We start from the raw sequence: 14,083 nt of genomic DNA on the forward strand, positions 1-14,083 counted from the left end.
AACAAATAGCTCCTAATTCACTGAGGTTTTAAGCCACATACGACGTATAGATTATGGGATTCCCACATGTCAATCAACATACATACATACATACATACATACATGTGTGTGTGTATATATATACATATACATATACATATACATATATATACCTAACATTCACTGGATCAAGAAATTTGATGAAGATACAAGCAACATACGGAATTTCCCCAAATCCGTTATATCATATCAACATTTACATGTACAATTTATTTAATGTGTGTAAAGGAACACCATTTAATCTAGAATGTTGGTACACTACGTCAACCATACAAATAGCCATGAGAAAAGTCATGCAATAATTAAAGAAATGACAAGCATCCAAGGTCACATCAGTAAACTATCCCAACCTTCATAATGCAAGTAAACAAACACGTGCAATGTCAATTCATATAGTAAAATAACTTCAAGATCATTGCAATTAGAAATAAGTCCACAATAAATTCTATGAGTAGCACACAATCACACTCACATTCAGTTATTACATGGTGTTATAACTCCACTCATCCCTGGAGGTCTAGCATTGCACCTTTTGCTTTGATATTGCTATGTAACAGAGCTCTAGCCTTTACTCTCAAACACATAATGTTTAACCCTTGCTTTGATACCACTTTGTAACAAGCCCCTATCCACCCCGTAGGCCATACTAAGGTTAGAAGAATGTGCTTACCTTATCGACCTAACCTCCATTGTCCTATTGTGTAAATGAAGTCTTAAACTTTTGTCATTTTTCAAACTCCTCTAAACTTAAAATGAAATTCACCATTGTGTCTAGCTCGTCGAGAGATTTTGGATGATATAACGTTTTTTGGAAATTGACATGTGAATCACAATATATGGTTGTTTGAATCATGCCATTTAACTCTTGCCATGTCAGCATTGTGTTTCCATATCACACCCACATGGACCCCATGTAGTTCCCATGTGGAAGCCCAACACCCTTCAGGGTAGGTCCACATCATCAAGCCCATCATGTTATCGTACCACGTCACCCTCCTATGGTCCCTATCGATACACCCATCAGGTTTTCGAGCTAATTATTTACATTATAGCTCGAACTGGTTCAAGGCACCTTCATGAATTATATATGTATATATAATATAATGCTTCCACCCCCTTGGAATATCATCGGACCACATCCTGCAAAGGAACCAACAATTGAGATCAAATGCGGGCCCCCCACTTCCCCTCGTGATATCACCGGGGGGGTGGGTCCTTAGTTGTAGTTCCATGCATAGTTTCGCTCTCCTAAATCAATGATAGATATTCCCCCAAGTCAAATTGATGGAATTAGTGGGGGGGGGGGGGGGGGGGGGGGGTTACCCCCATGAGTTACAGAGAGGAAGTGAGGGGGCCTTAGTCAGCATTCCACCCCTCTAGAACCATACTACTGTTGCCTCTCTTCTAAAATTATAAAGACCAAGGCATCAACTTTGTTGTTAATTATTGAGTCCCCCTTACTCTATCTCGCCCCTATTATGAACTTGCACACTGCACACTAAATTTTTTTTGTTAAGGCCAAGACCCCGAGACGTGAAATTCTATGTCAACAGTCATAGGTACCTTTCCTCTCTCGAGACGTAAAAAATCTCACCCCTTTTCTTCTACACCATTATCTGCAATATCGAGATGATGTTAGCACCGAGATGATGTCATGCTAATGTCAACCTACCCACGTGGCCTCTTCTAGGCATGCCATGTGCCAGCTATTTTTGTCCACTTGGACACAATAAAAATCCATTGGTACAATCCACGTGGTAGCCCTCTTGGATGCCATGTCACCACTAATTCCATTTCATCATACCATGTGGCTTGTGCCCTACCAGGTCTCTGACCCTTGTGCAAAACAAGTTTTCCTTTTATAATAAATTTGGTGTTTTATTTTTTTACCATCTTTAAGGCCTGTGATGATGATTTTTCCTTCACCTGTCAGTCTCGCCTCCTGAATCAGCCTCCATCTCTTAGGAAAACTCATAATTTGCATTTTCCAAATCCTCCAAGGTCTTGAGTCGTTGAGGTCCTGAGATGGGAAATGTTGTTGTCTATTACTAGTCCAATATCTCCATCTCGGCACGTAAAGAAGCCCTTCAACACTTAGTCATTTCAGCATTCATTAAGGTTAATCTAAGGGTTCTTCCCTCCTACGACACATTCAAAATGTGTGTGTGTACACATCTCTACTACCCCTCTTGAGCTTAAAAATGCCCATTATAAACAATTCAGGAATTCCTCAGCTATCTGTCCTGAGATTTAAAACACTCAACTTAGCCTATATATATAGTCACATCCCTCATGGGATTCTACTCATGAACACAATTGAATATCAGTGGAAAACAATCTTTTTTGTATGTAATATTGTTACATGAAATTTAGAAAAACACAAACCCACTGTAACAATTATTATCATATAAACTTTTATGACTAAAGTTTGTGGACTATAAATATTTTCTCTTTAGATCCCACTAGCTAGCTATCTTCTGCATTTTTACCATCTATGATCTTTGCTTGGTTTTCCTTTATATATATATATATATATATATATATATATATATATATATATATATATATATATATATATATATATATATATATCCTAGAATCTATTATTCTCCTAAAAAATAATATAAAAATAAACACATAAATCTCTTTTCATTGAAACTTGTAAATATGTCTACAAAACCTACGGTTTAAGAAAATAATCAAATATTTATAACATGGGATATACCCATGTCGTTAAATATTACAAATTTGATCTCCATAGCATACGCATTCAAATCCGAGGCAACATCTCGGTTCAACATTGATGTATTCTTATATCAAATTCCAACATTCATATTACGATTGGACTAATACAACGGGGTTCATGTGGTAACATTTACGTATGAAATTAATTTATTAATCATTGCCACATTACAATATGGAGTTTCATGTTATAAATCATTGACGAAGATCATAGGTTTTATATAATAATGTCGAAGTAGTATGGAAACTTTGTGAACTACAATATTTTGGTGATTCCTTGTGGTGGTCTTTTGGAGACCCTGACGTATCCACACATCAATGGTACAGGCAATTGGTGTTGATATCGATGGTTGGAATGATTTGAGGTCATTTTTGGGCAACTACCCACCCACACTTTTCCATTCCGGCCTCATTCACTCGCCTTGTAATGGGATCTGCATCTATAGGTCATGTCCAACCCTTACTTCTTTTGGTTTTGCCTCTACGACTTCTCTCCCTCTCGACTCCATTGAACCAACTAGAGGAGTCATTGCACAGGGTCTACAATGGCAGTAATTAATGATATTTATTCTCGGCATGACACTTTAATTCCCTCTAAGTTTTATTCCAATGCCCATCTTGAGTTTTTTTTCTATGTAATTACCTCTGACTTACGACTAGAAACCCTTACCGCAAGGTTTTGAAACTTGCATCGAAACAAGGGTTTATCTGGTTAGCCTTCTTGGTCCTAAAGAATGCTGGTTATGAATCCTCCACTTCAATCTCTTCGACGTAAAATTTCTAGCGATAGCTCTTACACAAATTTTATTTTCTTGTTAATTCATGTTTCCAGGCATGTGTTGATGCTCTCGTTTCCTGGTAATTACAATTGTTGGACGACGTGATGGTGCTTTGAGTTTTCCTGAGGTAATCCAAAGTTTTGGATTAAATCCCAATGTTGACCCTATCCCATCCGTATTTTTCTATGCACCTATAATTATAACTTTTTCCCATCTTCTTATATAGAAAATTTCTTTGTAAATTTTTCCAGGTTCATATTTCCTCTAGGAAGAACCCAACTCAGGTTATCGTTCAGATTTAAAATGTTTGTCTCATGGAGCAACTTTATGACCTTCTCGTTTGTGGGTTCTTACGAGCTTTATTTTTTTTCTAGGGCTCTTCGACCACAAGGCCAAGACCCTACTTGGGTTTTCTTATGTTTGCTAGAGTTAGACTTTCTGGAGCTCCTTATCTTGCAAACCCGAGCCTCCTCCCTTGGCATGTTGACTAGCAAGCTAGCAGTATTTTCTTTAAATTGATAATGTTGAAAAATTGTAATATTACAGATATGGTCGGTCGGCCAAAATTATTGTTTCCAAGAATCGTGACTAGGTGTGGCCTCTTGGCGTAGGGTTTTCACTTGTAATTAAAAATTGGAACCTATTTCTTTTTATCTTATGAAATGTAGCTTTAAGCTTATTTCTAGTTTATTTGGGAGCTATCAGGGCTCAGTTACTTTCCTATGTGGTATAAAACAATGTTGTTGTTTTTCCATGATATTTATATAATTCATTATTTTCCACTTTATTTATAGAGAGCTCCATTCTATTATGGGTTCCTTTCTTTTAAATGAAAACACAAGTAGTATTCTATATATTTCAGCATGCAATAAAATTTACATTTACATTTGTATTTACAGTGCTAAAATTTGTGTCATCTCACAAAACACCTGTAATTTCTTTATTTTCATGTATGTTTCTATAGTTTTATATTTGTTGGGTATTCAATAAAATGTTTGCATGTCAATGCTTGTTTATCCCTTTCTAAAATACTTGTATTTTATTCCTTGCATTCTCTTTTTATTATGAGTTATTCCATTATTCTTCTATGTGTATAATAATATTTATCTACCCAGAGAAGTAGATTAACATTATGCAAGATAATTATTTACTAACTCTTATAAACATGGTCTAGAGGGTAAGGTGGGACCTGTAACGAGACCTACCTTCTCTTCCTGAGACCTACTTATTGAACCCTAGGACTATTATCCAATTAGGTTGGGAAGGGTGTTAACTTATTCACCCTCCTTCCATGGTAATTAACCTAGTTCACTTACATACTTTATTATTAGAACCAACTTATATATGTGTGTGTGTGTGTGTGTTGCCAGAAAATTTAGAATGACGAACCCAAGGTTTGGCCTCTGGTTGCTAACAAATATTTATGTTTTACTCTAATACATTTCTAGAATTTTCACTTCTCTATAGGAGAAATTTTTTTTACTCTAGGTGTGTCGAGACATTGAAGAAGACAAGGGATCAATGAATAAGGTCTAGTAGTAATCTAACAATATGATTATTCATCCTATAAGCATAGAAATATCATCTAAATTAATATTCAGGAAAAATGCATCAAATTAAAATTTTAAAGGGGTACATAATCCATAAACATCGCATGCGCACATATATATACGCAGGACTATCCCACAACTCCTTATTTATTCTTAAAATGGACCATTACATTATAACTAGAGAATGTCCACAATATCAGAAAACATCCTTCTTAGAATACATATCATATAAGATTACAACAAGATAAACTAATAGTCTAAACATATGCAGAGCTTCACTCTTCACTGCATCAACATCACAACACATTTTTTTGACATCTCTCTCTTCATACTTAATTCTTTGCCACTTTTATAGATGTATTATCAACCTCGCTTGATTGATTTGATCCATCTTGACCAATTTTATCTCACTAAGTTGATTTGGTCCATTCTGGAAAAACTTAGTGCGTTGATCCACATTTTTTTGATCTTTTCAAAATCAATCATGAAGATTCATCTTTTACAGATGCTCTAGATCCCAGAGTAACTGCTTTTAGCTCTTTCTTTCTACTATTATTTCTTTTTGGTCAACTTCTTGTCAGTTTGATCATTTCCTTTTCCGCTTTCACTAACCATTCTGGAAACCATTTTCTGATCAAAATATAATAAAAATATATAAAAAAATGAAGATCCCAACAAGCCTTGACCACAATCATTGACTCATCCTTGAGTGAATCTTCTACTAGTGAAATTCAATCTTCCTATGGTTATGCTTCTTCTGTTGATACCTCTCTTCCTAGGTTGTTCATTTTACCTTCAAATGGAGGACCCAACTTTGGTAACGTTTGCAAGACACCAACTTTAAAAGTGGTATAAGCATCCATAGTAGTTTTCCAAGTATCAAGAATGACAACAACTTGGTTGATAAACTGAGAAGTATTTTTAGCGTTAGCCTATTCTAGGAGAGCATTAATCACAACGTGCCACTGAGCATTTGCTTCAGAGTTAAATTGGCAAAATTGAATGAAATGCTTCTAAGCAGGTGGTCGGAGATTATGTAACACAATTTTAGCTACATGTGAGTCTTCCTCTAACTGATGAATCTTATTGTCTAACACGTAATATTGAGAAAATAAGTCCTTTTATTCGGTCAAATTAGGTGTACCCAACACTTTATCAAAGAGTTGTTGTGCTTGCTTCTGCAACTCATACAAGGGATAATTCTTCTTTACAAGTAGACTGGCCCAATCCTGGACTTGCCAAAATATGTTTTGTGAACCATTGGTCAACTATTTGAGATTGGCCCATAAATAAGAGCCATTAGCTAAATTTTGATCAATTTTTCCTTTATAGTAAGTTGCAGGATCTAAGAGTGCCTTGTGAAACTCTGTAACTGTACCATGCAACTCCTGATTGGTAGAAACATGTTTTGTGTATGTAGCCTCAATGTATTCGCACTGTTCAACAAGTTGACATATTGAGAAATATTTAGGTGCATTACGAAAGAGTTCAGTAACAATAGGCCACATCTTCTGAAACTTCGAGCTTATATCTTCAATTTGTCTTTCCAATGTTGGAAACAATGTTTAATACTGATAGAGGGCTTGAATCAGTATTAAGGCTAATTGAAATTTTTCTGCCAATTTATATTTACCATTCACACTTGGTAAGCATTATGTGAGTAACCATTAACCAAACATAACAAAAACTATATCAACCAATACAAGCATACGCATCATGAGTAGCAAACACATGAGACACAAAGGTTTAACATGGAAACCCTTCTAAGAGAAATACCACCAAAGATTGTTTTCTATTATGATGTAAATAAGAGAACCTACTCTATTACATCAAATTTTGTTTGTGAGGCACCAGACACAGGAAGGACCAACTCCCTTTGATTGTTTTCTAGCACCCACTACCAGGAAGCATCAACTCCCTCCTTTTGTAGACACCTGGTTTTCTTACTAGAAGTACCATATGAAGCACCAACTTCATGGATTTGTTGCAACCACCAACTTGCAACTCCTTGGATTTATGTAAGCCCCAAATTATAGGAGGAACCAACCCCCAAGCATTCCTCATACACCCACTAGAGATGGAAGCACCAACTTCTTGTATGCAGGCTTCAACCCACACTCAATAAGGAGCTAATGTTCTCTGTACTTGGAAATCACTCTACTTAATTTCATCTCTATGTTCACCTCTGCTTTTAGCCCTTTGATTTTATAAACAACCTTCAACATTCAGCCCTATATTATTCGAAATAGAAATCACTCATACAAAGCCTCACAACACTTTGTATTGGCATTACAACATCATACATTCTCACATGGAGCTCTCTTGTCTCAGCCCTCTATTTCTGCACAAGCACTCTCAACCTCTTCTTAGAAACCCAGGCACACTTGGACTCTTCTTAGAAATTCACACTATATACTTGGTATCCACTCTGACTGATTTCATCTCTGCACACCTCTACAACCTTTCCTCTACTCAACCCATGCAAGACATCGTTCTCTACTCACTCTGCAACATATACTCTCCTCTCAGCCCTCTCTATTCCATAGGCTCTCTTAGCCTCACACAACAACATAGACACACTCAACCTTCTCTCAGCATAATATGCACACACAACCTCTCTCTACAACCCAGACCCACTTGGACTGATGTTATTTCCGTTGTCCTTACTGTGCCATCCACATTACCCAAGTGCATACTCCTACATGGCTCTCCATCTTATTTTTATATCTGATCGCTTGGCCTTTGCAGCCACATTAAATTGAAGAATGGGCTCTAATCACTTCTCCATAATGAGAATTAAATCTTATTCTTTCTTGCACACTCAAGGAGTACCTTTATTCATTTTTTCTTATACAAGCAACATGGCACTCCAATTCTCCATAATGTACTTTAGCATGGAATTACTGAGTTTTGTCTAGTCTCTATTACTCCCAGGTCGAGTTTCTCATTTAAATTTTCATGATGTGAGGAATATTCAGGTATGGACCTTGTGCACCTAGCCATCTTTTCAATTTAGTTCTTCTCAACATGTAAGGGAGCTCAAACATGATTGTTTTGGAGTCAACTGTTCCCTCTACAAATTGTGGTCCTTTCTGTGCCAAGGTATTAGTCTCTGCAGACACCATTACACCAATGAAACCAACCTTACTGTGTTCATTTATTTAGCTGCCAACCCATTGAACCCTTCTTCTCCACACTGTCACAAACTACAGATCCATAGGTGCTAAGCCCTTAGACCTATAGCGTACCTTGAATATGACGTAAGTGCCAAATTTGGAGGACCTCAGACCAAATTTGTCGACCCATCCATAAAATTAAACATATTCCATTATATGAGTTGGATCCATGATGTAACAACCCTAGTGAAAATTCCATGTAAAAAAAATTAATAAAGGAAAAATAATAACCACGGTTGGTGGGACATTTATTCCAATTTGAATGTTCGGCAAAAGCATAGTGATGGGGATCACTGGTGGTTGATTAATGGCTAAGGAAATTGGTAAAGGAAATGACAAAGGCTTTGGAAAGGCAAAATGGTATTTTGGCACATTTATTTATGAAAATAATGGAGATTAGGAGAAAACAGAGGTCAAAGGTCACAGGTTGCATGTGAGGAGGAAAATGAAGGAAAATAATGGAAAATGAAGAAAATAGAAACCTTATTAATAAAAGGGCTTTTGAGGATCAGTATACAGAATTTTTGCAATTTAGTTTTGGAGCTTTCTCTCTATTCTCTCTCTCTCTCATACTCTTGGACACTTCGATTTTCTTGGATCACTCTTGGAGAGTGTGGCATACTTGGAGTTTTGGAGGAAGCATGCAAAGGAAGATCGAAAAATCAGAAGAGAACATCGGGATCAACAGTTACAACAGGTTTTGATTGCAGGTACTGTGTTACGTGTATGTTTTCCTCACTAGTTTTGACATGCATGCCATATGCATGTGGTTTATTGGTCATGATATGTTACTGTCATGGAGGATTCCTGGATTGACAGTGGATTTTCCTAGCCTTTCCATTTTCTAGATAGCCATGGCGTTGTGGGTTTATTTCCTTTTTTTTTTCTGGATAGTTTTCATGTTTCCTTTAGCTTTGGTTGAGTTATTAGTTCTTGAAGCCTTGGTTGGAAAAATGCTCTGGAGCCTTGTAACATCGTAGGTTGAGTTACTAGTCCTAGAGCCTTGGTTGCAAAAATGCTCTGGCGCCCTTGGTAGGTTGAGTTACTAGTCTTGGAGCCTTGGTTGGAAAAACGCTATAGATCCCTATACAAGTTGTGGGTTGAGTTACTAGTCCTCAAAGCTTTATTTGGAAGAATTTCTTTGGAACCCTAGAAGGCTTGGGCAGAGACCAATCTGATGATGGTTTTGTGATGTCCAAATGTGAGGTGGTTGGCCTCTGGAAGACCTAAATGGTTTTCGATTGGTGTGTTTTGTGATCTCCCACATCCATGCTTGGAATATGTCATGGGGTTGATTGGTTGAAGAGAGTTTTGGCTCAGCCATGTCTACGGTCGGGTGGTTCTTGGAAGCCCAAAAATGGTTAGCCTTTTCATCATTAATATGAGGTTATTTCTCCTTGTTATTTCATGAGTATTGTACTGGTTTATATGTATATTATATGACTGTTGTTTCCTTGGTATTTATTTTGCTATTATGCTGGTTATGAATATGTATTATGATAGTGGCTATGTATGGCTCTCATCATGCTTTTACTTGTAAATGAATGAATAATGTATCTATGTCCTAATGGATGAAACTACAACTAATGTGTTGAGGCATCAACGCTTCTTAGCATTTCTCAGATGAGTATGAGACCCCTATGCTTAGATATGTTGTTTACACCTGTAGATTACATATTTGTGAAATGTTTGATGAAATGCATGTCATGGCTAGTAGGAGTCTAGTCAAGCCCCTTTTCAATTAATTTCATTTGTGTCATCATTCCATTGTTATGTTTTTGTTCTGAAGGTGTTATTTAGTTCTGGACAGTGACCTGGGATCTGGGCCTGAAAAAGTGGCTGAAATCCCAAGGATGCAGGCACAACACTAAGAATAAAATTCTCTAGACTATGGCATACCATGTTGTGGAAGCATCCAGAGCCTTTTGAAAACATGCATGCCCATATCATGGGAGCGTTTGGAGGTTAATTGGTCTAAAAAATCAGTGGGACCCATGGGCTAGTTACCTAAGAGGTTGGGATGAAGTCCTGGGAGTCATGTTGCTGATGTGGAAGCTTTGTATGGTGTGTTTGCATTGGTTCCACTTTCTTAAGTTGTCTTAGGAGGTTGAATCATATCATAGTAACTTACCATCACATGTTTACTCTGGTTGGCCGGTTACTTGGGTAGATGTGGGAGGAGGGTGTTACAGAGTGGTATTAAAGGATGGTTCACCCCTCGAACTGGATGGGTTGTGTGTTGGTCATGCATTCATGTCACCTGCATATGTGTTTCTTATGATGTAATACCATGTGCTTGTTGCATTTGTATGGTATGGGTCATGATTGCAGTGATCTCACCAAGGGAATTTGATGGTGTTGTTGTGGAGTACGTTATCATAAGTGTATGGTTTATTATGAATTTTTTATGCATGTTAGTATTGCATGTGGTAAAGTGTATAGTGATGTGGTGGTTTTTGTCATGCATGAGGTCATGGTATGTCTAGTTGATATGGTCATGCATTGATGACTGGACTCTAGCTAGAATGATGGTTATATGCTTATGTGCTTATGTGTTATATTTCTATATGTTGTCATGATTATGTTATTCATGTATTACGTTGTTCGGTTGATCTTGCAGATGAGGTATCCTCCCTGAATTATGCTAAGGTATGTTGGTTTATTGTGATTTGGTTTAACTGACATGTGTTGGCTCAAGGGGCTTGGACCTAGGTTCAAAGTGTACTTCACACCAAAAAAACCCTCAACCACTGGCCCTTTCAGCAGTGACATGGAAACAGATCGCAGTCTCACATGAAGCAGTTATGGGAGTTTGTAGAACTAGGTTTCTGTAGCTAGAGGGATATGCGCGTTGTGGTGCTTGTGTGTTTACTTATGTCTTAGACCTATCTATAACTTCACATACATAAATAACTTTGCGCTGACGATTTCCTTCACAAATTTTCACTTATCACATAAACATATCAGAAAATAGTGTAACATGTATTCTTTCGCATAATTTAGTAAAAGCATGCATAACAATATGTATAAACATAGATACATGAAATTTTGCCAAAACTTCTTTTTCTTTTATTAAGATAGATCTTCAATACATATAACTTCTTTGACCTGTGCACCTAGCTAGAGGTGGTCTGTGCACTCAGATGCAAACTCTTCAATGCCTCCACACACTCAGCTATAGAGCCTTCTCCTAAAGCCCAAAATATAGGCTAAAGACAAAATATATGAATTATTCATCTATGAATTCCTTATTGTGTTACTATCCACAAGGAACTATATGTCCATATATACATTTCATTACTATAAGACCATTGTCCACATACCATGGATTTGACATAACAATGAACTAGCATCCAATACCCATTACAAAATGAGGGGCTTTGACCCCTAAACATTGTGCGATAAATACAACTTCGCGAAATCTGCGCACTTTGTTACTCAAAATGTGGAGCCTTTGACCAAAATTGAACCAAGTTGGGCTGCACACAATAGACCCCCAACACTCACATGTGACTCATCCTAAATCACTCAGCTACGATGCCCTTGATATTCGCTACAATACCATTGTAGACTGCATTGTACTTTTGGTCTATTTCTGCTACTTGTTTCTCCTCTTAGCGCACCTCCTCCATTAGTGCCTTTGTAGTTGGACCAATAGTCTTCTTCAGTATTTATTTCTCCCTTTCCTTTAACTGCTTGAGCCTTCCATCCACTACTTCCGAAAGTTGGAGGGCCTCACCTTGCCATGTCTAAGTCCTCACTTGCAAGATCTTCTCCTTCCTCTGAATATCTTCTATATTTTTCTGGAGGTTCTTTCCTTCAGTAATAATGGCAACCTTGCAAGACTAGTAGGGTTTTCACAGTTACCAGGATCTCTTCCCATTTCTTCTGCTTCACCTATATCTCCTTCTCAATCTTTTGAATGTTTGGATCCTCCTACAGTGAGGTCCAAATTTGCATAATGTCATCCAGTAATTTTCCACAGTTCGCCACTATGTCGAAGACGCCTTTCAATGATGATTTTAAGTCCTTCTCTCTTTTCTCCCGTACTTCTAGTGGCATGGCTAGCTACAGTCTTATTAGCAGCTCTGAAATATGTACTTCATAGTCTAATTTCATCTTTGCGGGGTATTCTTTGATTCTTTTATTGCGAGGGCGAGATTCACAACCTTCTCTACTCGTGGCTCCTCTTCACAGACCTTCACATCCAGAACTATGCTACAAGTGTCTGCAATGTAGTTTTCCAATTGCTTTTGTGGGTACCATGCCTCATATATTTTCTTAGCCAACTATTCCAGCTCATTTTTCAGCAAAGCTTTCTCCTTTTCCACTTTACTTGTCCATTGCGAAGTTGTTCCCGCTCTTACAGCTTAGTTGTTATACTATGGTGGAATTCATGTAGTACACGAATCAGCAGTGCGGAAATGTTCATGTTGATGTTGCTCTAGCCTTAGCTCGTTCCCTATCCTCGGTTCTTCGAACTATAGTGCTCCAACTAACACCCTCAAAATCCTAACATCGAATTTTTTCTCTATTTGTCACTCTGCCTGCAGTGGTTGAATTTTCTTCTTTGGTTGCCTCACTTTCTGTGGTAGGGCCTCCAACTCTGCGATGTCATTCTAAACCTCAGCCAAGATCTTTCTATTACGATCATTAATTATGTCCCAAGTTTCTACTATTACCTCCTGTACCTTTTCCCTGATCTCGTCAATGTCTCCATCTGTGAGGAGAAGTGGTATAGCACCCCTAGATTTGTCTGCCTTCTGCTTTTTCCTCATACTCGATTTGGCTGTTGTAGGTACCCTATTTTTAATGATGAATGGTGACTCCTCTAATAATCCTTCATCGCTAAGCGGTTCATAAGTACCATGTTCCTATTCTAGCTCTATCTCTTCCATGCCTTATTCTTTTTCTATATCCTTTCCACTCAGACCTGTATCATGTGGAGTAACCTTCTCTGTTCCAACATCTTCGCTTGGTGGAATCATCCAATTTGTTGACCAATGTTGTACTATTGTGAATAAGTCATCCTCGATCGCTAAATATGGCATTGGGTGCCATGTCCTTGTCGGGTCCTTCTTTGCCTTAACATAGACTCGATGGAAGTCTACTTTAAAGTCTATGATGTTGTAGTATTGCCTATATAGACTGGGTGATAGCCTTGGGTGTTGATTCACCACCATGTGTAAATCCATCGATAGTATTACAAAGAAAATCCTATTTTCCATAGTAAGCGATGACTCCTTAGTATACCAAAGGGTGGCATACTTCGTTGTTTCAGAAACATCTAGTTTGATAGGAGGAAACTATGAGTCCTTCATCTCCTTCCATGCAATTAGCACGATTATGATGATTAACCACGCATAATGAAATTTCTTCCCTTCCTCTTGCGCCTCCCTGCAATCTTCCAAAAACTCTTTATGCAAATAGGCGGCCTAATTAAACTAGACCCTGGCACTGCACTACACAACCAAATAAACCACAACTACAGGGACTTCATTTTCTCCACATTTACCCATGATCTTCCCTACTAAGGTGTGTGCAGCAAAGAGAACCCCTTCGTCATTGATAGAGGTGATATCATATCTACGTGAATTCTTGACAATTATGAACTTATCCTTCATCGTATGTTCCATCGCATTGTCTTGATTCTTCCCCAAAAACTTTTATGCAGGGTCTTTTCCTTAGTGAGGTAGTCTTGTAATCATTCTTATCAAAATTTCATCGATCGGGATCCTCGTCCCTAGCCAAAGGCATCCATCATGTATTAACATAAGAAGTTGTCGCAGACAGGTTT

The sequence above is a fragment of the Pinus tabuliformis genome, chromosome 2_1 (genome assembly GCF_031772625.1).
Source record: "Pinus tabuliformis cultivar Carrire ecotype Pingquan chromosome 2_1, CPIR1, whole genome shotgun sequence".
NCBI lineage: Eukaryota > Viridiplantae > Streptophyta > Pinopsida > Pinales > Pinaceae > Pinus > Pinus tabuliformis.